This window comes from Pongo pygmaeus, chromosome 13, assembly GCF_028885625.2.
Source record: "Pongo pygmaeus isolate AG05252 chromosome 13, NHGRI_mPonPyg2-v2.0_pri, whole genome shotgun sequence".
NCBI classification, from domain to species: Eukaryota; Metazoa; Chordata; class Mammalia; order Primates; family Hominidae; genus Pongo; species Pongo pygmaeus.
Genome location: NC_072386.2, coordinates 48,737,077 through 48,763,387, shown reverse-complemented (window position 1 = coordinate 48,763,387; position 26,311 = coordinate 48,737,077). Strand labels below are relative to the sequence as shown.

Below are 26,311 nucleotides of genomic sequence, written 5' to 3'. Positions count from 1 at the left end.
TTTAAAATTCTGCTCTCTGATTTGTATCTTTTTTGTTTCATTCTTTTTGTTGTTGTTGTTGTAACTGTTCCTTGTATGTCTGGTCATCCTTGACTATCTGAGTTGTACCATAAGAAGCTCTTATGGGCAGTCCTGTGTCAGTATGTGTGCAGTGGAGGTGCTAGTTGGTTCAGGAGCTTCATGACAGGATGATAGGGTGACTGGATAATGGGATAGCTGTATTTTGGAATGCCAACCTCCATATATCATTATATGTGGGTATTTTCTCAAGCATCATTATGTTTCTCCAAAGTGGAATACTTGAATTTTAGTCTTTGTTCTCGTACCCTGGAAGTAGGAAGTTTGTGTCTAGGAAAGATAGATCTGAGTCCCTTTTCTCATAATTTCTTACTAGTGCCTCATTTCAGCACTCCTTTCTTTTGATATTCTTGATTTTTAGTTCAATTTCTCTGAAGTTTTACACCTCTAATCTCTTGTAAGAATGGGGAAAAGGTGGTCTCATAGCTATATATGAACATGGAAAGCGATTTGGTGACCTAAACATATCTTAGCGACTTTCAAACAATCCCCCGATTTTCAGTGTTAAGACTTCTTTTTTTTTTAATTTTTTTAGTTCTGTATACTGGTACATCCAAGTCCTGAGCCTTTCCAGGTTTTCAGAGGGGTGGGGGTGAATTGGCACTTTTGTCACTGTCATCTAAGCTGTTGGCACATGATCTTCAGATTTCGCCACTTTGCCAACTTATCTACTTTCCATCTTCCAAAACTTTGTTGACATCTCTTAACCAATTTTACCTTTTCCTGTTCTATGTGTCTTTGTACTATTGTGTTTTAAAAATTTCTTAACTGCTATTTTAGAAGTGTTTTTGAAGGCAGCAGAGATACACTCTGAGTTCCATATGCCATGTTTTTCCTGAAGACTAGGCTATGTTTAAACACATGTTGATCATGAGATTTGTGTTAACATGAAAGTTGGTCTTATAATTAACTTCTAATATCAGAGTTCCACCAGACAAAAATGTGTCTTAATATGTACATGATATAAGGTGGGATTCAATTTGAATGAGACACTCAAGAATAAAAGATGGTATGGTTTTACTGGCGATATGCTATTAGGTTTGGGGCTGGGAATTAGATAGTATGAAAGCTGAACTTCTAGGAAATGATGACTTCATCTCCACCAACTGAAAGAAACATTTCCACCAAATCATGTTATTTAATATTTCTTGTTTGAAAAAAGTATATAAAATAATATTTATACTAATATGTAAATGGCCAAAAAATTTACAAGAAAAATATATAAGAATAAACCTCTGGTTGAAGCTTCTGTTTTCCCAACTACCTAAGTTTTATTTGTTTTCTTTTAAAATAGTTATTTAAAAACATTTATTTACACCATATATTTTCTTTTAAACTATTTTATCACATATATTAAACTACGTATTTTCCCACAGTGGGGAAATGTGCTGAAAGTGTCCTACGTCCTTGTGTGTACAGGTGTGTGTTGTGTGTGTACAGTATGAATTATACATATGTAAACAGATGTTTTTGCCCTGCTCTCATTTAGGATGTTGTTGGATAAAGAGGACACCAAATTAACTTAAAATACATGTCTATTGGACGATTCCTTTTAAAGCACAGCATTATCATTGAGAAGTGGAAAATATAACAAATCTACAATGAGCATGTGGCATGCATAAGGATGGTTATGGTTCCCTTTTGACATAATCTGGCTACAATAATAATGTTAAATCAATACGGGTTTTATGTTCTTGGTATTAATTGTATTTCCAACAATTGCAAACTATAAGTTATAACTGAATTGGCAAAAAGATGGTAATTCTTGTCTCTGTGACAGAAATGAAGCACGATTTTGCATTCAGGGATTATGTCTTTCTGTGACTAAAACAGAAATCAACTACAAAACTACTGAAACCTACAAAACTATTGAAAGTTAGAGATAAGAACAGACAGTGATGTAATCTCTTTCATTTCAAACTAGAAACAAAAAGATCCACATCTCATCAATTGACCCAAATGTTCACCCATTTTCTCACATACACCAATGTGATTGTGATAAGAATTATTAGGTTGATTCATTTTGCTTGATAAAGTGTCAATAAATTCTTGCAGCTGCATTGGAGAGGATCCCTCTTGACCTCTCAAGCTTTGTCTGCGGCACAATAAATTTATTCAAAAACACTTATTTGTAGCATACTATCTACTAGATACTCCACTGGTGATCCAAAGAAGAATTATTTTTTATTTATTATTATCTTGAGACAGGCTCTTTGCTGTGTTGCCCATGTCAGAGTGCAGTGTTGCAAACATGGCTCACTGCAGCCTTGACTTCCTAGGCTCAAACAATCCTCCCAACTCAGTCTCCAGTGTAGCTGGGACCACAGGTGTGTGCCATCGCACCTGGCTTTTTTTTTTTGGCCCAAAGAAGAATCAGGTGCAGTCCTTACCCTCAAATTGTTCTCTATGGTTTGAAAAGTATAGACGTATAAACATATTATTATAATAGGGTAGAGTAAGAGCTATTAGAAGTTTATTTAGCATGCTGCAGGATTCACTGAATGAGATGCATATACAAGTCATAGTACCATGAGATAATACAGACTTTGGGGGAGCAATATGACAAATTTCATAGTGCTAATACATACACAGATGCATAGAAGTTGGGATAAAGTATGTAGAGAGAGGAGGCTACAAACAGGAAGGAATCATTCCATAAAAAGCTTTGTTCTGTTTGAAAAGCTTGGCCCTAAGCAGGAATAAGACACTCAATACTCTGCATTTTAGAATCGGCTTTCTAGCAGCATAAAAACTGTAGATAGGACTCAAGTGTTTGTTCTAGAAAGACAAGTCTATCCATTCAAACAAAGGGACCCAGTTATATAAGCACCGATGATCCTTTTCACAGAAGGACTGGAGAGACTCCCTTTGCTGGGGAAGCTGTTGTGCTCTTACTGACCTCTGGGTAAAATTTCTTACCCAAAGTCATGGGAGAGGACGTTAAGTATAATCACTTTAAACAATAGAAAACAAGTATCATTTTAAAATCAGAAATCTAAAAATATCTGCTTTAGAAAAACAGATATGAAAATTGGTGAAGAAAGATAAGATGACAAGATGGAGGCTTTTCATGTTTTTAACTTTTAGGATGTTTACTTATCCTGTGTTCTAGCTAAGAATGCCACAGTCTATGAGGGTCTATGAGGTAACACAGGCCTTCTCCTCTTCATTTTTTTTTTATTTTTTTATTTTTTTATTTTGAGACGGAATCTTGCTCTGTCGCCCAGGCTGGAGTCCAGTGGCGCGATCTAGGCTCACTGCAAGCTCCGCCCCCCGGGTTCACGCCTCTCTCCTGCCTCAGCCTCCCGAGTAGCTGCGACTACAGGCGCCCGCCACCACGCCCGGGTAAGTTTTTGTATTTTTAGTAGAGACGGGGTTTCGCTGTGTTAGCCAGGATGGTCTCGATCTCCTGACCTTGTGATCCACCCGCTTCGGCTTCCCAAAGTGCTGGGATTACAGGTGTGAGCCACCGCGCCCGGCCTCCCCCTCATTATTTAGTGAAAACGCATTCCAGTGTGTCAATCTGACAATTCTATGGAAAAAGGGATGGAGTTAACTTTGTACCTATTATGCTATTGACCTTTGTTTTTGATGCAAGAAAGGAAGTGTAAAGAAATCAAACAGAATTCTGGGTTAAAATATTCCAACTGCTATTTAACATAATTTTGGCATTTGCAAAGATTTTTAATTCATCTCCTTAGTTATTACCGGGATTTGCTGGTAATATGATTTTAAATATACTGTGTTACTATAACTATTTTTTGAGAACCCTTGTAAAACCTTATGTTTTTCCTCTCTTTAACCATAATATTAATTAAGAAAGCATGTCAGGTAAAGCATAAAGACGATTTTGCTTAAGATAAATTTCATATCATTGAGCTTGTTGTAAAAACAAGGGGAAAATCTGATATCATATAAATACACTTAAATGAAGAACTAAAGTAGCGTTTGGCATAACAGCTTCAGATGAAATCTATTTGAAAGACAAAACAAACAATAACAACAAAACCCATATAATCTGGCTTATGTATGTATAAAAATAGTAGACCTTGCTTTAAATGTACAAATCATTCTCTCATTCACCTAAAATTTTATTTAGGAATTTTTTCCCAATATCTCTCTCAATATTTTGTTTGATATTTACAATGCACTTTATGTACACAGCATCAAAATCTTACCAAAAATTACCAGGAATATGATATGCTTAAGGAGAGAGAAATTGAGAATTAATAAAAGTTGACTAGTTCTAAGTCATAGAAAGGCTAGACTTAACCCCAACATAATTGAAATATTGGGTTGCAGAGCTTTCACAATCCTAAAGGTAGTGTCTAAAGGCTCCACAAATTTCAGCAGTTCTTTTCATTTTATTTTAAGTTCCAGGGTACATATTCAGGATGTGCAGGTTTGTTACATAGGTAAATGTGTGCCACAGGGGTTTTTAGCAGTTATTTTAACTTAAAACTGGAAAGGAGGAAAACTATAAGAAGAAAAGAAACCAGTTGGTATGGAGAAAAAAAATTAGAACTGTAAAAATTTGTATGAGTGCTTAGAAATAAGAAACAAGTAGAATGATGATTTGTGTTAGAGTTAATATAATTTAGATGTAGATGATATTGGTGTATCTGTGGATAAAACTGGAGGATTTCATTCTGTGATGTATATACCAATCTGGAAATATTCTAGCTCACATCTAGGCATAAAGCATTTTTTGGATGCTTTGGCCACATAACGAGTATAAGGAAAGATTGCAAAAATACTAGATAATAAGCTATAATTTATACTAATCTTCATAAATTCTCTCCAAATTTTCACTAGCCTGCTTTCAAGGAGTTATGAGAATTGTAGGTTGACTTGGTGCCTCTGTGGAGGGATCCTGAGTAATTTTTTGCTCCGTAGAGTTCTCTTGGGCCTTCCCTTTAAAGAGACTTGGAGTTACAGAAATGTCCTAAACATGACCAGCCTCACAAAGATGGAAATTTTTAGAAATTGCCTTAGGGGAAACTACAATTGTGAATGGTTAGAAAATCATTCAAGATTTCAGCAATTCCTCCTACAAGTCCCAGATTTCTGAAAAGAGGCCAAAATCTGAACAAATTCAGTAGATGGTTGATGTAGTTTCTAAAACAATGTTAGAAAGTAACAGATTCAACATATCTTTGACCAATATTTTCCAAGCCTAAAAGAAAGTAAGACACAATGGATAGAAATCAGACCATGAACAAAAGTTAGAATTTTAATACAAATGGGACAACATTATCCATAAGACTTTTTGAGTTACTGATGCACATTGACATGCTATAGGATATTCCATTCTCACCTTTCATCCCCCTGCTGTGTGCCTGGTGAGTTCAACATTTACTGACTGCATCAATTAGGCTCTCTTGCTTTTTGGCGTCTTGTTAGTTCAGGTAATGGGAAATACCAGCAGAATATTAGAAGATAAAAGGAAAGAGGAGTTCTGTTATTTATTTCCCTGGTTCTCTATCTGCCAGCGCACGTGTTTTCACATGTTGCTTTTCTGCACTTGAGGTTAGGCTCTTATTGAGGGGCCCTCTTCAACAGTGCAGGTCTTTCTGGGTTCTGATAACCTTACCATGCCAAAGTGTGGAAGTAGCTTCCAGTTATCTCACGATGATCCTTGATCCTTTCATCTTGTCCATCCCTCAGTAAATAGTCAATTTATTAAGCTCTCCTCTATTAAGAACACTCTCAGGGATCTAGAACTAGAAATACCATTTGACCCAGCCATCCCATTACTGGGTATATACCCAAAGGACTATAAATCATGCTGCTATAAAGACACATGCACACCTATGTTTATTGCGGCACTATTCACAATAGCAAAGACTTGGAACCAACCCAAATGTCCAACAATAATAGACTGGATTAAGAAAATGTGGCACATACACACCATGGAATACTATGCAGCCATAAAAAATGATGAGTTCCTGTCGTTTGTAGGGACATGGATGAAATTGGAAATCATCATTCTCAGTAAACTATCGCAGGGACAAAAAACCAAACACCACATGTTCTCACTCATAGATGGGAATTGAACAATGAGAACACATGGACACAAGAAGGGGAACATCACACTCTGGGGACTGTTGTGGGGTGGGGGGAGGGGGGAGCTATAGCATTAAGAGCTATACCTAATGCTAAATGATGAATTAATGGGTGCAGCACACCAGCATGGCACATGTATACGTATGTAACTAACCTGCACATTGTGCACATGTACCCTAAAACTTAAAGTATAATAATAAAAAAAAAGAAAAACTTACTCTGCTTAAAAAAAAAAAAAAAAAAGAACACTCTTTTTGAGTGTGCCATCAGTTGCTGACAAGATCTTGGGTGATAAACATGCACTGGATTGTCATGTGATCATTTTTACATGTGAGATGGGCTAGTTATTGGCAGACAAATATTTTGCGCTTATTGCACAACAGCCACCAAGGGCATCTCCACGAAAGTATGAATAAATACAATTATTTTTAAATTTTAATGATTAATATTGATTATTTTGGTACAGAAAACATTTCCTTTGGTCTAGGGTTCGTATGTAGCCTGCTCATAATTTAGATTGCCCTAGTTAAAATTGCTATGATATGTGTATCCTGGTTACCTTAGAGACTGTGTCTCCTAAGTAGAGAGTGGCAATTCTAGTCTGTAGGGGTGCTCAGAAATAGTATCTGTTTTTGAACTCCAGGAAGATACAAAAGTGGGGGGAGTCTTTTCAGGAATCATCAACCGTAGCTTCTCATTTACATGGTCTCATGTATCCCAACACACTCTTTTTTGGGAGAAATAGCTTATAATTCATCTATTATTCTCACATCCTGGGAGACTAGTAAGCCTGGAGCTTTTCATTTAAATATCATAGAATTAAGTGGTTATTTGAGAAAACAGACTTATGGATAAATATATGGTAAAATACATATTAACTGCAGCGTATAATTACATAGGATATAATCACCTCTGTGGTTGTTATAGGCCAAACAATAGTAGAGAAGTGAGGTGTACATTAAGAACAAACTGTGTTATTCAAAGGCCTAAGACTCAGAATGCAGTAGCAAAGAAAGAGGGTCACATGCCATTCCCTGCCAGAGTAGCTAAGAATACATCCCTATTCCCTGAAGATTCTACCTCTTACAATAGGAAATGCCCATTGTACTTCAGTGGTACTTTAGTAAACTAGTATAATGATAACTCTATACTCTACAGCTCTTTCAACAAATATTTTTCATTTTCCTTAGTGAGAACAAACTAAGGTGTTGTTTCTCTAATGTGATTTTCAATTCTAGTTCAAAGTTAGGATTTCAGGGAAGGCCCTGGCACTGGTTCTTTTGATGGTATCCGTTGTGGCAAAGAGACTCTAAGGTCTTTCCTTTGGTCTCTTTCTCCTGGTGTCCAGATTATATAATCCTGTCCCACTGAGTGTGGGCAGGACCTGTGACATATTTCTAGCCAATAGAACTTGGGAAAGATGATAGGATTTTACTCTCTTTATTATGAATCATTATATAAGCCTCCACCTTGCTTTCAGTCTGGTAATAGGAAGTGTCCCTTTCCCTTGCTGACTTTAAAGAAGCAAGGTACCATGTTGTGAGAGGGCCTATGGAAAAAGCTATAGTCAAGGAACTTCAGGCAGCTCCTGGAGCTGAGAGTAGCCTCTAGCCAACAGCCAAAGCCAAAGCCCTCAGTCTTACAGCCACAGGAAATGAATTCTGCCAACAACTTGAGTAAACTTGGAAGTGAATCCGTCACGAGTTAAGCCTCCAGATGAGAACCAAGCCCTGGCTGACACACTGCCTTCTTGCAGAGGACCCAACTAAGACATTTCCTACCTTAAAGTGAGAGATAATAAATATATTTTGTGTTAATCTGCCGAGTTTCTTACAATCATAGAACACTAACAAACCTGCCCAATACGTACTTGGTTAATAAACATTGAGTGAGGACCGTAAGCCAAGCATTATTCACCATATTTGAGATGACTGTAGAAGCAAGAAATCCATGCATGAAAGGGAGTTATGTAGGCAAATTCCATAGGCGGTATAAGTGTCTAAAAATATCAAATGGGTAAGATGCTTTCCTTTCACATGCAGACAGGGAAAACTATTTGCAACGTCTAATGACTGTTCTACTTTAAGTGGATGTGAGAACAAAACAGACTTTGAAGGAGATTTACAGAATAGTATTGAAATTTTTTTATCGAGTTCTATCAATTAAAGTTTGATGCCATATGTATGTATTTTTGCCATTCTGCCATCCAGGATAAGAAATTGCTATTTTCTGCCATGTGAGGGTGTATATTCTTGCCACTATATCCTGTAACATCAGGCAGAGATAAAACTTCGCAAAACTCAGCAATGCTAAAAGAAAATCTGTGACTTGCCTTTGTATTCACTATCTACTGGCCTACATCTCTAGAAATCTATATCCAATTTATACCAGACAGTTGGTCACAGTCTTAGGTGAAATTTTCAGCAAAATTTTGAGTGTCTAAAATTTTTGAATGAAAAAAATAAACACAACAGATGACACTAACAGGGGCAGAAAGAAAAGACGTTAAAGGGGGGGATGCAGATAGCACAGGTAATCTTGTTTGTTTGCTTGTTTGTTTTTGAAGCAGCAATGCTATTTGAAAATTCTTTCTAGTTCTTATTTATTTATTGTTTTTTTCAATATCTGAGGCATTGGGGGTTTACATCAAAGTAACAAAAGAATGACTGAACTCCGATGAAGACTTTCTGAAGCAATAATTAATATACGAGGCCACCAACACTAGAATTAATCTTGAAAACCACTCTCAAGGTGATGGGCAAAATAAATGTGCCATGGGAGTGTCCCAGAATGCTGCACTGACATTGCTGGGTCCTATCATTGATCATTGGTGATAGCAAAGAAGTGATCAGTCACAAGGCGGAACTAATAATAGACTTCAAATATGGAAGGAACCTTACTTCTATGTTTGGTAACAGTCCATGTTTAACAAATAGTGTTTTTTTCTGTATTTGTTTGTTTTCTTTTGCTTTGCTTTTTCCTGCTCCAATGGACGAAAGCAACAAGCCTCTTTCTCTTTCTTTCCCTGGGATAAAAGATCTTGCTATATTCTCTGTATATATGCATTGCAGGCAGCATTGGAGGGCAGTTAATTAACTATAATGACCAAGTGTATGGGCATTTCATTGCATACAGAAGCAACTCTGCCCTGATTCAAGCAGCCAAGTCGACTCAAAACTCAGGAAATGCTTATGTATAACAGGTATGGGGATGTACCCACTGTTTTTTCCAGTGGTGATGAAGGTGCCATTGTCAACATTGGTTTAATCCTTGGAGTCTCACTAATTAAACCATTTCTTTCTTTCACAAAAGGGCCTCTACTGGCCTGAAAGTATCAATGTGCAAGCTGAGGTTCCCAGATAAAATGGATCTTTTGTTGGGTACATCTTGCAATTTAACCAATCTCACTATGAGACTGGACTCTGAGTGCTCCCTCACTCTTGAACTCTTGGCTGCTGCATTTTTGTCTACTTGATATCTTCTGATGTTCATAATCAGTACTTGTTCTAGATAACAAGCATTTTTCTATAATAAGTAAATCATAAGCTCTATGTAATACTCAGAGAGGAATAATACCTGTTTTTGGAATTAAAGAGCAAAATGAATAACTGTTTGGTCCATGCTATTACCTCGTTGTTTTTTTTTTTTTTTCTGGAAGCATTTATTTGAGTTTCATGAGCAAAGCTGATATCTTTGAATAAACTTCTCCACGATCTTTCATTCTCACAATCTGAACAGAAATGTGCTTATGTTGTGTAAATTAGATTCCTTTTATTGTATAAGACTCCAAAGATTTGTCAATAATATTTTTGCTTTTAATCATGCCCTTAAAAATGTCACCTAATAGTATATCTTTTTCCTCTGAACTTTTCTACATATTAAATTCAGTTTTATAAAAGTGTTAATATGAATGATACATATGTGATTACCTAGAGTGAATAAGATCACAATCAACCAGAAGAAAGCATTGTGTTTGTCTAGAGATTCCTTGCCAGGAATAATCCAAAGAGGAAATAGGTGTGTGTATTTATGGTAATAACAATACAATTGTCCAGCAATCAAGTTAACTTGACTGTCATCTTTATCAAGCAGTATGTTTACATGGGAGACAATCTGAGGAAGGAGAAATCTATATTGTGTATGAACATGATGAAATGTATTTCTAAACACATTGAGCCTCTAATTCCTGAAGTAAGATGACTACTTAAAACACGATGTTTAGAAAGGTGTAGATTATACATGACACACTTAAGACTCAATCATTTCAATCTTTCTCCAAAATCACTTTTTCAACATTATTTATTCTAAATATAGAATACATTTATTTCATTGAAAAGGGATAAAAGACCTTGCTATATTCTGTGTATACATGTATTTATAAGTGTGTATGTAGGTATATCTGTGTACATGTGAGTATATGTGTGTATAAATGAGTAGAGTAAGAATTACTTATGGATTTAAAAAAATATTTTAACTATTTAAAATCAATTTGTGTAAAAAAAGAATAAGCCAGGTATATTTTAACTAAATTAACTAGATAGCTTTTTAAAAAATTAAACAATCAATCAATCAATCATGAATGTGTCAGAGGCATTTAAACCAGAGCAACTCCATCTTGAATGGGGGCTGGTAAAACAATGTTGAGACCTACTGGGCTGTATTCTCAGAGGGTTAAGGCATTCTAAGTCACAGGATGATATAGGAGGTCAACACAAGCTACAGATCCTGAAGACATTGCTGATAAAATAGGTTGCAGTAAAGGAGCTGGCCAAAACCCACCAAAACCAAGATGGCCACAAGAGTGACCTCTGGACATCCTCACTGCTACACTCCCACCAGCGCCACGACAGTTTACAAATGTCATGGGAATGTCAGGAAGTTACCCTACATTGTCTAAAAAGGGGAGGCATGAATAATCCACTCCTTGTTTAGCATATCATCAAGAAATAACCATAAAAATGGGCAACCAGCAGCCCTCGGGGCTGCTCTGTCTATGGAGTAGCCATTCTTTTATTTCTTCACTTTCCTAATAAACTTGTTTTCACTTTACTCTATGGACTTGCCCTGAATTGTTTCTTGCACTAGATGCAACAACCCTCTCTTGGGTGGGGTCTGGATCGGGACCCCTTTGCTGTAACAAAAGAATTTATTTTCATTTCTTTCTAATAACTTACTTTTTCTTAAAGAAGATGAAGAGAATGGAGCCTCAAAAGGACTGTTCAATGTACATTTGGATATAATAATTACCATCTTTCCTGACTTCAGCAAGTATATGTAGATCAATCACCAATTTTCGACCATAAACAGAAAATCAGGGGCACAAACTTTGTTGTTGTTATGGAGGTGAGGAATGCCAATAAGTAGAAATAAAGTAGAGTTGGGTCTTCTCTCTGCTAAATGATCATAGGAATACAGAAAAATTGGGCCTTAAAGCACAGGCAGCAGGACTTGAGGAATTTGCTGTTAACTGCCAAAGGAGGAAAGAGTTGTAGGATTAAAAAAAAAAAATGCTCACTAATGCTTTCCCACAGAGCTTGTCCAAGGCACAACTCTGAGACTGCCTTACTGCATCCCCTTTCAGCAGGTGTCACTCTCCTTGGGAAGCGAAATTGCTTTTCCTCTCGCTTCAACATTTGTCTTTTATATTAGATATTTTCTCCACACCAGTGCGGATAAAATTACTGTGATAATTTTCCCCCGAATAGTTGCACTAAAAATACTACATTTCACTGAGGAAGGCAGTAAAATACATTTGTAATATACGTGGGCTGTGGAACAAGTTCTGGGTTCCAATTCCAATTCTTTCTCTTTTCTCTTTGTGTTACCTCAGTCATATTACTAAGCCTTTATGAGAATCATCTAAAAATGGGGACAAACAGATATTCCTTACATGATTGATTTGAGATTTATATGAAAGAATACATGTAAAACAAACCAGCCTAGTACTGGTTAAAATGGGGGAGATGGTCCTAGTTTTATTCCATTAGAGGCATGTAAGGCACCCACAGCAGGATATTCTTATGAGGCTACACTCCAGATCCAGAGCAATGAGGCTGATGACTAAAGCTTCTTAAATGGTTGTTTGACCTACCCCCTAAATGACTTAAAAAATGATAATGCTGAATCACAAGTACAAACACCTGTAGCAATCTTTGCAAAGTCATTTGGGTGGCTTCACTTGCAGGGAGCTAGAACCCAAGACTCCCCAGTTATGTCATCCAGCAATGTTGACCAAGTTCAAAGTACTTTCAGATTGACAACTTGCTCAAATATCATAGCAATCCTGTCACTAGGCAGTATTCTCATTTTAAACATGAAAACATTGAGGAGCAGGAAGATAAAGTGGCTCTTAATGGTGGTGCTGGGATTTTACTAAGTATTTTGGATTTAGAGTCAATGGGCGTTTTCTCTTTTGCCCCCACAGAGCTCTACTCTATGGTTATAAAAAACAATGTATGGTGGCCTAGTAGTGATGTGTATTATAGATAATGAATCATAAATAACCAAATAATTTTCTCCAAGACACTGCGACTATTACTAAGATTATCATCACAACAAAGGGACTTTGTTGTGATGATAAATGATGAATACATAATAGCCACCCAAACAAATGAACAACAGCAACAACCATAAACGAAGAACCATACTTTTCCAAGTGCTGCTAAAAAGGAATTTTTACTTATTTTATCTTTATGCCAATGAAAAGAAAGGTCATCTTGCTGAATTTTTATGATTCATTCTTTGGATAGAAAAATTCAATTCTACAGGTTCCTTGGTGAATCTGTGTATTACAGTTGAGATCAGCACCACTGTTAACCTTTCCTTTGCCAGCAAATAGCAATTGCAGGATAACTACAGGGTAATTCTAGGGCTTTGTGTCTTTGAATGCCAGAGTAATTTGAACCATTCTAACTGTAAATTTGAATTGTTTAACATATGCTTTCTGCAGAGTATAAATACATTTTAATGATTTATTTCACCTCCTTAAATGCACAATTTTCAGTTTTTTAGAATCAAGTGATTTCATAGATACAGAAAGTTTAGAACACTAGTAAGGAAACTTGAAATAAATCAAGAAACATTTTCTTCATTTAAACATGGCTTAAATTGAGCATAAAACAAGATTCTCAGAAACACTGAATAATTGCATGATGACTAGAACTTTTTTCTTTTTCAATGAAATAGATAAAAATATTCAAGGCTTCTATTTATAAACCATTCAAGTTGTAGTTTAAATTACTTAAATTGTCAAATAAGTGAAAAAGCAAAAATTTAAAATGGAACTTTCTTCTACTTTTACCACTCTTTTCTTTCCCTTTCTCTTAAGCACTATTTATTGAATATTGTGTCTCTATATTTAGTTTCCAGTCTCTACTTACTGCTTTTTATTTGTTCCACCTCTCTTTTCTTTCTTCCAAATATTTACAATGAAGTGCAAGTATATGTAATTTGTTTACTCTATTTGTTTATTTTTATTTTTTGAAGATCTGTCTTCTTTCTTCTTTATTATTTTCAGTTCTTCCCTTACTTATTTGCTTTCCTTTTGACTGCACTTCACACTTTCTCTTTCCCACTCCATTAACTGAATATTCTCTCATAACCATCCCAACACATCTCATTCCAGCATTGGGTGGTGGTTGTATTGTTCATATTCTCTGATGTTAACAGAGTCATGGTTCCACATGAGGTGGAGTTTGGGGAAATGAATCAACTACTCACTGCTCACTGACCTACTCCATTGATAGGCTAGAGGTCACACTAAGACAATTATTAAATAAAACAGTATATCTTATAAAAATCATCGTGTAAAAATTCAGTCTATAGATGTGCATTTGTTCTTCCATATAAAAACATACCTATTATTTAGGACTTGAAATTTCACTCCATCTGTATCCATAAAGACATAATATTTTTGTGTCTGCCTACTACATACAGAAAATTTATGTATATTTTTTAAGACTCCAAATAATTTGAAAGTGTTGAAAGTTCACTTTTATTCCTTATACTCCATAATAAAATTGCTAACAATTTTAAGAAGCTACAACCCACAGTAGTAAAGAAACAGTATTAAGCAATAAAATAAGTAAAATTTGAAAGCCAGGCACACAACCCAGTATGCTTTAAATCTTACTTGTTTTTTAGATCCCACGGGTGTTCACCAGACGTCTCCCTAAACAAAGAAGAAATGTGACAACAATTAAAATGTGAAAATGATGCTATTAAAATACTGCTCATTTAAGTGATGCATGTTTATATTACTTAGCTAGTGGAAATGTCAAATTCCAACAAGAAGTGAAATTGTTTGTATTTTGGCATTTCCTTTCACACTTATTGTTGTAAAAAAGCAACTTAAAATGTTCCTTTTAAAGCAACAAGAAGCAAAACATGTTATGATTATTCTGGAAAAAGAAATGATAGTTTTAAAATATTAAATGTATTCCCTAATCAAAATTATATGTAGTAGAAAAGAAATAACATATAGAACCATCAAGTATCATTCAATAAAAACAAACTTGTGCTAGAAAAACCTATGAAGGATTCTTACAAAAGGGAGTATTTCTTGGTTTAAAACCTTTGTTTAGATTTTAATTCCTTGGTAAACGTACAGAAAGGCCATTGAGTTTCTTTGAACAACATCACAGGATTTTTATTACAGAAAGACAGAATCTACCAGACTATGATAATAATGTTATCAAGAAAGAAAGAAAGAAAGAAATTTGAATTTTAAAATTAGGCTGAGGGCTTATTAAACTTTTAATTATATACCTGGAAGTTTGGCTGGGTGCAGTGGCTCACGCCTGTGATCCCAGGATTTGGGGAGGCCAAGGTGGGCAGATCAGTTAAGGTCAGGAATTCGACACCAGCCTGGCCAACATGGTGAAAACTCATCTCTACTCAAAATACAAATAATTAGCCAGGCGTGGTCGTGTGCACCTGTAATCCCAGCTACTCAGGAGGCTGAGGCAGGAGAATCACTTGAACCCAGGAGGCAGAGGTTGCAGTGAGTCAAGGCTGTGCCACTGCACTCCATCCCGGGTGAAAGACTGACACTCCGTTTCAAAACAACAACAACAACAACATGGAAGTTTATTATTAATATAATTTTTTATCAACGTTGAGAAAGATACAAGTCCATGAAAGTGCTGTAGTGTTTCAGGAGTTTTATAATTTATAAGTAACTCTAAAAACTGGGCACCGATGTTGGCATTTTCTCAGTGATTTTCATTAAACTTGTTCACTTTTTTTTTTTCATTTTGGAAGAGTGGAAATGAAGAAATTAACCTGGGCTGTATGTGAATAGCTGAGGCAAGTGGAGACATTAATTCATTTCTGTAAATTCCTAGAAAATAACAACTGATCTTGAGTTACATAAAGCTAATCAGTGGTGCTCTGCAGACATGGGAGGAGAAGAGAAGAGGGAGGTATTAAAAGGGCCATAAATAAACTTTTGGAGCCGATGGATATTATTGTTATCTTGATTGTGCTCAAGACTTTAAAGGCATATACATGTGTCTAAACTCATCAAACGGTATGCTTTAGTGCATGCAGTATATTACATGATAATTATACCTTAATAAAGCTCTAAAAAAGTGGAAGGATGTGAAATATATATTTAATGTAGAGCATGAAACGCATGGATAAACCATTCAATAAATTAATGAGAGTTGGTACTCTTGCGATTTTTGTTTTAAAAGATTATCTGTTTGCTGTGTGATGACTAGATTGAGGAGACAGTGATTGGAAGTGGAGGTGAAATTTTGTAAGAAGGCTTGGACCACCATAATGACAGTTGACATAAAAGATGCTGGATTGATTCATGATATAGTTAGAAGGTACAAAGAAAAGGCTGGTTGAGGCACTGAATGTGAAGGTAAGACAAAATAAGGAACCAAGAATGATGGCCAGGTTTGTGGCTTGAACAACTGGGTGCATGTGCTGCCATTTTCTGAGATGGTAAAGACTGAGAATATAGTAAGATTTAAGTGGAATACAAGAATTCCATTTTGTACATATTATATTTGAAATGCTTGTGAGACAATCAAATGGAAGTGTTAAGTTGGGTGTTTCTAGAAGCCAGAGGATAAGTCTGAGTTACACAACTAATTTTGAGAATCGCCAGCATATATCTAAGAGAGTGAGCGGCCATCCTGAAGTGGAAGCAAAGGTCACTGAATGCGAATAGATAAAAGCACCCAGAGTCAAGGTGCTAGATGACGTATCTACTTGGATGTGTATATCCTCTAAATAACCAGAATGAGAGTGAAAAGCAGTTCTAGGGGCCAAAAGCTAATTTTAATTATTTCTTATGTTTTTTAGAGACTACTTTCTAATGCTTATGTTTGAATGTTCACAATGTAGGCAGGACACAAAAACATAATATCTTAGCAATTAACCTAATGTGCGGCCAATTTAACCTTTAAATTATCCTCAAAGGTCTCTGGATGTCTAATTATTTAAGAGGTATTTTAAATCACTTCACCTAAAGTACATCTCTTAAATAAACATATCTTTTGTTACACAAACACCTTAAAAATCAAATTAGAAATGAAGTACAGTTATGTGCTGCATAACATATCAGTCAGCAATGCACTGCATATATGACAGTGGTTTCGTAAGCTTATAATGGAGCTGAAAAATTCTTATCATCTAGTGATGTGGTAGCTGTTGTAATGTTATAGCACAGTGCATTACTCATAGCACGTACAATTATATATGGTACATCATATTTGATTGGTGCAAAAGTAATTGCAGTTTTTGCCATTAAAAGTAATGGCATTAATGCCTGATAATGAATGATGAATGGTATTAATGTTGGATAATCAATGACTATGTTACTGGTTTATGTATTTGCCATACTATGCTATACTTCATATCATTATTATAGAGTGTACTCTTTCTACTTAAAAAAATGTTAACTATAGAATGGTCTCAGGCGGTATTCCAAAATAAGGCATTGTTGTCGTAGGAGATGACAGCTTCATTTGGGTTATTGCCCCTGAAGATCTTCTAGTGGGACAAGATGTAGACGTGGAAGACAGTGTTACTGATGATTCTTACCATGTGTAGGCCTAGACTAATGTGTGTGTTTGTGTCTTAATTTTTAGTAAAAAAAGTTTTGAGTACACAAAAAATTTAAAAGGAAAAAATGTATAGAATGAGAATATAAAGAAATATTTTTGTACGGCTGTACAATGTGTGCTTTCAGCTAAGTGTTATTACAAAAGAGTCAAAAAGTTTTAAAAAGCTTATAAAGTAAAAAATCTTAGCTTACAGTGAGAACACATGGACACAGGGAGGGGAACATCACACACTGGGACATGTAGCGGGGTGGGGGCAAGGGGAGGGAGAACATTAGGACAAATAGCTAATGCATGCGGGGCTTAAAACCTAGATGACAGGTTGATAGGTGCAGCAAACCATCATGGCAGATGTACACCTATGTAACAAACCTGCACGTTCTGCACATGTATCCCAGAACTTAAAGTAAAATAAAAATAAAAATAAAAAATGTAAAAAAAAATGTTAGCTTACAGTAAGCTAAGGTTAACTGATTATTGAAGAAAGAAAATATTTTAAAATGCATTTACCGTAGCCTAAGTGTGCAGGGTTTATAAAGTCTATAGTAATGTGCAGTCTTGTCCTCGTCCTTCATATTACTCACTGCTCACTCGTTGATTCACCTAGAGCAACTTCCAGTCCTGAAAGCTCCATTCATTGTAAGTGTCCTATGCAGGTGTACTATTTTTTATCTTTTATACCATATTTTGATTGTACCTTTTCCTTGTTTAGTTATATTTAGATACACATACACTGGCCATTGTGTTAGAGTTGCTTACAATATTCAGCACAGTAACATTCTGTACAGGTTTGTGGCCTAAGAACAATAGGCTATACCACATACTGTAAGTTTGTGGCAGGTTGAGCCATCTAGGTTTCTGTAAGTATGTTCTGTGATGTTTGCACAATGACAAAATCGCCTAAGGATGCATTTATCCGAAAGTATTCTTGTTGTTAAGTGATGCACGACTGTACAGAGCTTTGCTAAGATTTTCAAAGAAGTTAACATAATTTGCAGAACTTGAACACGTTTTCTTTGCAACATGTGCATAGAACATGAAGAAGCTGTAATATGATTTGCTGAAAGTAGCTGCAAAATCTATATTGGAATACTCAAAAATAGTTGCTTTTACATGTCCGTAGAGATCAACCACAGAAACAGAGCAAACAATATTGGAATTATAGTGTATTATTATAGAAGGAAAATAAAATGTAGAAATTTCATGGCCTGCATGACTGGTATTTTTCAAGGTAATGCTCAGCCTGAGAATAATCCATGGTAGATTTGGTTTTGTTGGTTTCCCTTGGCTTTGAACATTAGGGGATGTTTGGAAGTCAACATCCCAGGTTTTTGTTTCTTCATTTGTAAAATGGAACTTCTACAAATAACTTTACGGGGTTTTGGTAGGAATAAGGGGGATAAAGTGCACACAAATGCTTTGTACAGTGTAAAGTACTATAGACTGCACAAATAACACCATTACAACAGTAAGTGAGACATCATAGCTAAATGTGGCACTTGATATTACTCAAAAGAAATATTCAGTGAACTGAATTTGTGTACTGTATTTAATTTCATTTAGAATTTTCCAAGTTGTTACTAAGGCCCAGAAATAAATATCAACTCTTCATATATTGATTAAATAAATGTGCGTTTCATTTTTCTTTCTTTTTACTTTGCACACTTTGCTGAATATGAATTTTTGGCACACATGATAAACACAAAAGGCCTAGGACCTGCTCTTGGTGGATTACTTGGACTGAAACACAATTCTGAAATATGATTTTTCCATTTCCATTCTTCTATTTACACTTAGTGGCTTTTATTTAATCTTAAATTTCAACTTTTATTTTAGATACAAGGGGTCCACGTGCAGGTTTGTTACATGGGTATATTGCATCCAGCTAGTGAGTATAGTACCCACTAGGCAGCTTTTCAACTCGCACCCCCCGCTCTCCCTCCGCTGTCTAATAATCCACAGTGTCTATTACTCCCATGTTTATGTCCATGTGTGCTCAATATTTAGCTCCACTTATAAGTGAGAAAATGAGGTATTTGGTTTCCTGTTAATGAGTTAGTTTGCTTAGGATTATGGCCTCCATCTCCATCCATGTTGCTGCAAAGGACGTGATTATTTTAGTTGCTTTTTTAATCTTACAATTTACTTTCTTTTCTTCTTTTCTCTATTTCCTGTGATATTGCACAGCTTTCTCATTATCTCACCTCCGGTTAAGATTGAATCATTAATCATCATTTTCTACCTTTTTATAAAAATAATACAAATTTTTATTTTTGTAAAAATAATTTAATATAATCACCATTGAAATTTACAAAATACATTGAAGAAAAAAGACGAAAATGAAAGTCATTCAAAATCCTATCACTGAGAGACAGCTGCTCTTGACTTTTGGGTATACAGCTACCCAGTCTCTTTTCTATGCATTAATATATATTTTATAAGTTCATTAATAATGCTATGTTCTCTTTTTTACTTACTCTTCCATGAGTATTTTTAAATAATGTGAATGTTTTCCTACAATTTGTTTAGGTAGTGCATAGTTATTTTAAATTTTAATTTTATGGATGAAACATAATTTGTTAGACCTGTCAAAAAGGCTATTGTTGGTTCCTTGTTTTTTTGGGTTTTTTTTTCCTGTATAAACAGCCTTGTGATAAACATCCTTCAGGCTATATATTTGCATGAATCATGATTAATTCCTTAGGATGAATTGCTGGATGCAGTCAAGCCTGCATATTAAATTACAAAAATTATAATATCTATTGCCAAATTATACTCCAAAAAGGTAATAACATTTATCACTCCTACAAGCAAGATAGGAGAGTTCCAACTTCTCCACACTGAAGCTAATAGTAGATATTATCATTTTAAAATTTTTACCAATTTGATAAATAAAATTATATCTTTTATTGTTTTAATATGTGTTTCTTTGGTTACCAGTTCTGTTGAAAAGTTTATTTTTTCATTTGTGTTTGTTAGTTTCTGAAATGCTCCTTCAGGTATTTTTGCCTACTTATCTATTAGAGCACATGTCTTCTACAATTACTTGTAATAACTTTTTATATATTAAGGATATTGATTATAAACATAAAGATTTGATTAAAAAGACCAATGATGACTTTAACATTTTCAGAATTAACATATGCCAAGATTTGTCCTAAAACCCAAGAGAAAGTTTAACAGCTTTTTTACTTCAACTAGATGCAAAAGTGATTATAAATAGATGAATAAATTTAAGTAAAGTTTTATGCTTCATTTTTATTACCCCATTTTCATTCCAATTTGAATCAATGTTGTATTCAGTTTACTGTTGTTTAGTCCCTTGCAAATTTTTTGGATTGTTTACATAGATATATTTTTATTCACTAGTCCACCAGTTATATTTTACTTTTTCTTTCCCTTGAAAATGTGCAAACATTTTTCATTGCTTTATTATTTTATGACTTTATTTTTCCTTTATTACCCTGAAAGAGCAAGATGGTGGGACTAAGTTTTTCTTGACATTTTTTCTGAAGAGGAGGGAGGCTTTACTGGTATGGCTAAGATTAAGACAAGAGCCAGTCTGCAGTACCATCTTTGTGAAAGGCTTTCCTGTGTTCTGATAAGCTGCCCAATGCTTTGTCTTAATGTTGATGTCATTGTATAGAATGTGACTTCTTTGAGCTCAGTAGCAAAATCGTGAATGTAATCTTAAGGGAATTCATGAGCAGATGTGTATTCCTGTGTATACGCCTCTAGACTTTGACTTAGACATTCTTATTCCCTGATAAAAGACTAGAAAACCCATGGAGCTTCAAAGATTGTAAACTAGCTAATACTCACTAGTGGTTAGCGAAGAAGTATGCCACACCAACAATGAAGAGAACTGAAATAAAATCTCTTACTTTACTATAATGCTTTACAATCTGTTCACTACCTCATGTAACACTCACAATAATTTGGGAGCGGGTAAGGAAGATATTGTAATGGAAAAAGCATGAGCTTTGAGGACATATTAATAGTCACACGATCTTGGGCAAGTCAATCTCTCAAAAAAGTCAGTCTCCTTTTCAGTAAAATAGATATGAAAAAGAAAATAATACTTATCTTTCATAACTGCTGTGATTAGAAAAAAAGTAATGGATATTTAGCACTTAATATTTACCTCATCATTTATTTATTCAACACATATATTTGAGCATCTACCATGCGTTCTTTTCTAGACACTAGAAATTATAGTCTGCTCAGATAAACATTTTATGCTAATGGGTAACAGGTAATAAATTACAAAAAAAGAAAAACAAAGAAAGAAAGAGAAAGACAGTTGGATGGATGGATAATTTCAATGAGAACTTATTGCCATGAAAAAAATAAAACAGGGTATTGTAGTGAATGGGCAGCATTGGGTAATGCTACAGAGGATAGTCAGGAAGGCCTTATAAATGGCTGATAATTTGAGTTGAGATCTTAACAAAAGAAAGAACAGCCATGCCACAAGGAAGGGGTAAAGACCTCTGGAAAAAGCAATAAATGTAAAGGCTCTGTCTGGCACAGGGACCAGCTTTAGTGCTTGAAGAACACAAATGTGTCCAGTGTGGCTGCAGCATGTTGAGCCATGAAAAGCCTGGTTTAAGACAGATAAGAGAGGAGGTGTAGGCCAGATGTTAGATTATGTAAGGCTTTGTAAGTTATGGTAAGTTGACCATAGTAAGGTAACAGAGAGCTACGATGATAATAATGAGGAAGACAATAAAGATCAAGCTTATTATCCGTTAGACAGTTTAAGAAACTGTGTCTCTCTTTGTCTAAATGTGACACAGCAAGGTAGTCATGGAGTTTGGTTTCCTGTCCAGGGTTTGTTCAGTTTTATTCTGTATGTTTTGTTGCTGCCTATAATAGTAATGTTTTTTCATCTTTTAAGCCCGAAGTTCATTCCTGCTCTTGATTTTTTTGTTTCTATTTCTTTTCAAAGGCATTTGCCAGTTTTCTGCATCGATATTAATGCCGAAGAAGCATTTACAAGATTCAATAGCTTTATGTAGGAATTAGATCTCTGAAATTCAAACTGCTTTATTTTCATAAGAACTATGATTAACAGACTTTATAGCTCTCTCATTCTCTACCTACCCCATTCTCCAAACCTCTTTTCTCTAAGCTGGACTCTCCTACTCCGACATTTTAGCCTTATCAGCCAAAGAAAGCAAGTTTCAATTCACATTCCAGGAAGGAATCTCCCCAGCCAGAGCTTCATCTCTTAAACCTACTTTTGTCTGTTTGAGCCGTCTGCTTGAGTGCTGATTTCTTTCTCCCAGTTATGGCTTTTCTCCTTCACTGGATACTCCCCTCTCTATCCTTGGCTCTGGCACCTGCTATGTCTGGTGTTCCACCCATTACTATTTCAGATTGTACTTCAGCTTTCTTGCATGACATCTGGCATACATTCTGAATTTTGTCCAGCTCATTTACTACCTTCCCACTCTGCTTTTCCAGGTGGATTTGCCAAATGTAACGATAAACCAAGAAAGAATTTGTTCCTCCACAAGGCTCTCTGCCTGCATTTAAATTAGCAATAACCTTAATTTTAAGAAGGATAGATATACAATGTATATATCTGCATGTTCAGCTTTTATCCATTTGACAATAGCTGTTACACGGAAAATGCACATGTACACTATACAAACACTGTAATTTCGTTTGTAGTGATATGGAAGTTTTTAAAAATACTGATTGAGTTTAAGAATCTTTCTTTTTCTAAATTACTCTCATAAATATAAATTTTGGATTTTAGCATCAATATTATTAACAGGAAGGGTATAGTATAATATTAAGTGTTGATGTGGGGCTTTCAACCAAATTAATTTCCCTAATTCCAGTTATTGTACTGCATATTTGTATCATAAAAATCTTCAGGAGCTATCTACCAAGAGGTCTTAATAAAATCAGAGTACATTTGAAAAGTCCTATCACATATCATTGAGGTGTTATGGGTTGTAATGGGGAATACTCAGGCTTAAAGGGAGAATAGGGTGTTTAGTGATGGTGAAGTTTGTTATCTCTAGGTACAGATTTCATTTATTTTACATTTTACATAAGATCTGCTTTGTCAAACTTATCCTAAATTTTTATGTTATTGAATCATGCCCTTCAAACTAACTGCCATTTGGTCTACTAACAGTTCTTGTCATATAAAGTGGTGGTAACATAAAAAAATCCCCTGTGATGAAAAACATATTAGCCACATTTAGTTTTTTTACCCTCTACACCAGGACTCATTTCTTTAATCTGTAATTCTTTGTGTGAAATCTCATCAAGGGCTCCTTGTGTAAGTAAACATATACCCCACCATTGCATTTACCATTCCCCTGACAAAGCATCTGCCACAGCCTTTCAACACATCCACAGAGTAATTGCACAAAACCTCCCTACCACAAATTGATGTTGGTTATCCCTTATCAAATCACTTTTTCCAACACATTCTTTTATTAAATCTTCTAAATATGTTTCTGAGAATTCTTCCATACTGATAAGAAATTCAGACAATATTTGTTGAAGCTCACTAAATTATGTCTTCTGTAATACTATTATGCTCACCATATTCACTCTATTTCAGCTATCAATATTCTCACCACTCCATATATAAATTGCAGAACTAAAATTATAGCAGGTCACTTGACTTTCTATTTAGTTTGTGTTACTTTTATATTTCTGATATTTCATTTATCCTTCTAAAACAGGAATGTATTACATTTTGGAAAATAGATCTTTACTAAAACCCAGAAACCTAAACTAACAATTAAATTCGTGACAGTATAGTGTGGTATCACAGTAATTGATAAATTATATAAGACTTGATTAATAAAGTCTATTTATTTATTTATGCTACAGTAACTCCATCTTCTCATCACTCCATCAACAAATATTTACTGTGTCTTCCCTATGAAAGACATTATGCTAAGTGATATGAGGTACAGAGAGAAGAATCAGTCTTCAAGATATTGGCAACCTGGCTAGGGTGCAGTTCTCATGCATTAATTACAGAAAGTAGCACACGGGAAATGCCAGCTGAGTGGTACAGCTAATGCGTCTCATGAGATGAAATCATAGTCTTGTGATGATTGGGGAAGTTTGCCCAGGCGAGTTAGAATTTAAGTGAGAGAGCCTTACATATTATTAGTATCTAATTACGTTGGAAGGAGAACAGATAAAAAAAAGTAGAAGCATAAGCAAGGAATGAAAATGGGGGGCACAGAGTATTTTGTAGAGCTGCATTGTCCAATATGGTAGCCACTAGTCACATATGGCTATAGGGCACTTCCACTGTGGCTAGTAAGAATTGAGATGTATAATTGTGAAGATTCAGTATGAAAAATAATATGAAATATCTCATTAATATTAGTCATTATTATCTATTAAAATGAGAATGTTTTGGCTATATTGGGTAAATACAATAATATTATTAATACTAATTTCACATATTTATTGTTACATTTTATAATATGACTACTAGAAAATTTAAATTATATACACGGTTCATATTTGTGACTTGCATTATATTTCTATTGGACAGTGTCAAGCTATTGAGTAACTGTTGGAAGGTTGAGATTATTAAATATGTATTTTTAAGAAAAGGAATCAGACTAAAAAGTGCTGCCTGGTTAGGAGGGGCTAGAGATTAGAAATTTAAAAAATGATAACCTACTCAAGGCACCACACATGAGGTGACAAGGGCTAGGTAAAGCAGGTGGCAATGGGAAAAATTGGGTAGCAATGTACACTTTTTTTTTGTGCCTAGCTACTTGCACTCAACAAAATATTATTTTAAATTATTCCTAGTTCCAGAGACATTACAAAAGAAGACTTTCAGAACAATTAACTCCAGCGACTAGGCATGGAGACAGGAAGAGCGAGGGATCAAATATGCCCGAGACTGTAAACTGAGGAGGCAAGGAGAATGATGATGGAATTTGATGGGAAAACCTCTTTGGTGAGGAGAGAGTTGTAAGTCCTGGAATGTACGGTAGTGGTGGGGTGCTGAGGATGATTCATCTCTCAGTGGAATGAAGAGTGTAAGGAACAGGTAGATGGCTGAGACTGATAGAATGGTGGGACATCCAGGAGAAAATGTACTTAAGACTTTGGTAAAATGGATGTGGAAATCAGGGGAATGGTTAAATTGATGAAAGACATTTGATGACCACCTTGGTAGAATTGAACGTGGAATTCAAGGGTGACAGTACGATTTCAGGTGGTAACTCAATGGCAATTCTCTGATGCAGAGCCAGGAACTGAACCATGGGAAATACTGATATTTGATGGTTGAAAATGGATGATCTACAAAGATAAGTTGATCGGTCAAGACAATGGGAAGAGAAGTGTGGGATCATGGAGCCTAAGGAAGAAAAAATGCCAACGAGAAAGAACTAGCTAACAGGAAATGTATGAAAGGATGTAGATGACATTTTATTATTTAGCATCAATATACTACCTGGCAGGAATGCAACCCTCAACCATGAAATCTCAGAAAAAGCAGATGTTCCACGATTTGTCTTAGTGCCTTTGGATCACATGGGCCACACTTGGGCTTTTTTTTTTTTTTTTTTTTTTACAGACTACTAGAAAGTTTAAATTATATACACAGTTCATATTTGTGACTTGCGTTATATTTCTATTGGACAGTGTCAAGCTATTGAGTAACTGTTGGAAGGTTGAGATTATTAAATATGTATTTTTAAGAAAAGGAATCAGACTAAAAAGTGCTGACTGGTTAGGAGGGGCTAGAGATTAGAAATTTAAAAAATTTCTTTATTCTTTTCTTTCTTTATTCTTTATTCTTTTCTCATTCACTAGTAAGTATATCTACCAAATAAACTTTCTTCTGAAGTTTTGTGTGTTAACTTATTGTAACAATAAGTAAATTTATGTAAACAATAAGTTTACATAATAGCATTTAATATCTGCATCCTCAATCAACACTTACCACAGAAAGACTGATATTATCTTTTTTTTGTACATACCAAGTCTCCCAACTTGAAAGCTATGTTTTTGTACTCCATCTGGCTGCCTCTCTAGGATTGCCCTTACTGCTTAAAATATACCATGCATAAAGGAAA

At 35.1% G+C, this 26,311-nt stretch overlaps 1 protein-coding gene across 1 annotated transcript in view; it reads right to left on the bottom strand.

The window, feature by feature from the left end:
- Positions 1 to 26,311, bottom strand: part of PTPRD (protein tyrosine phosphatase receptor type D) — a 1,191,315-nt gene that overhangs the window by 697,265 nt on the left and 467,739 nt on the right. The window contains exon 5 of the mRNA XM_063649531.1: positions 14,276 to 14,314. The gene's annotated coding sequence lies outside the window, so the exon portion shown is untranslated. The remainder of the gene's footprint in view (positions 1 to 14,275; positions 14,315 to 26,311) is intronic.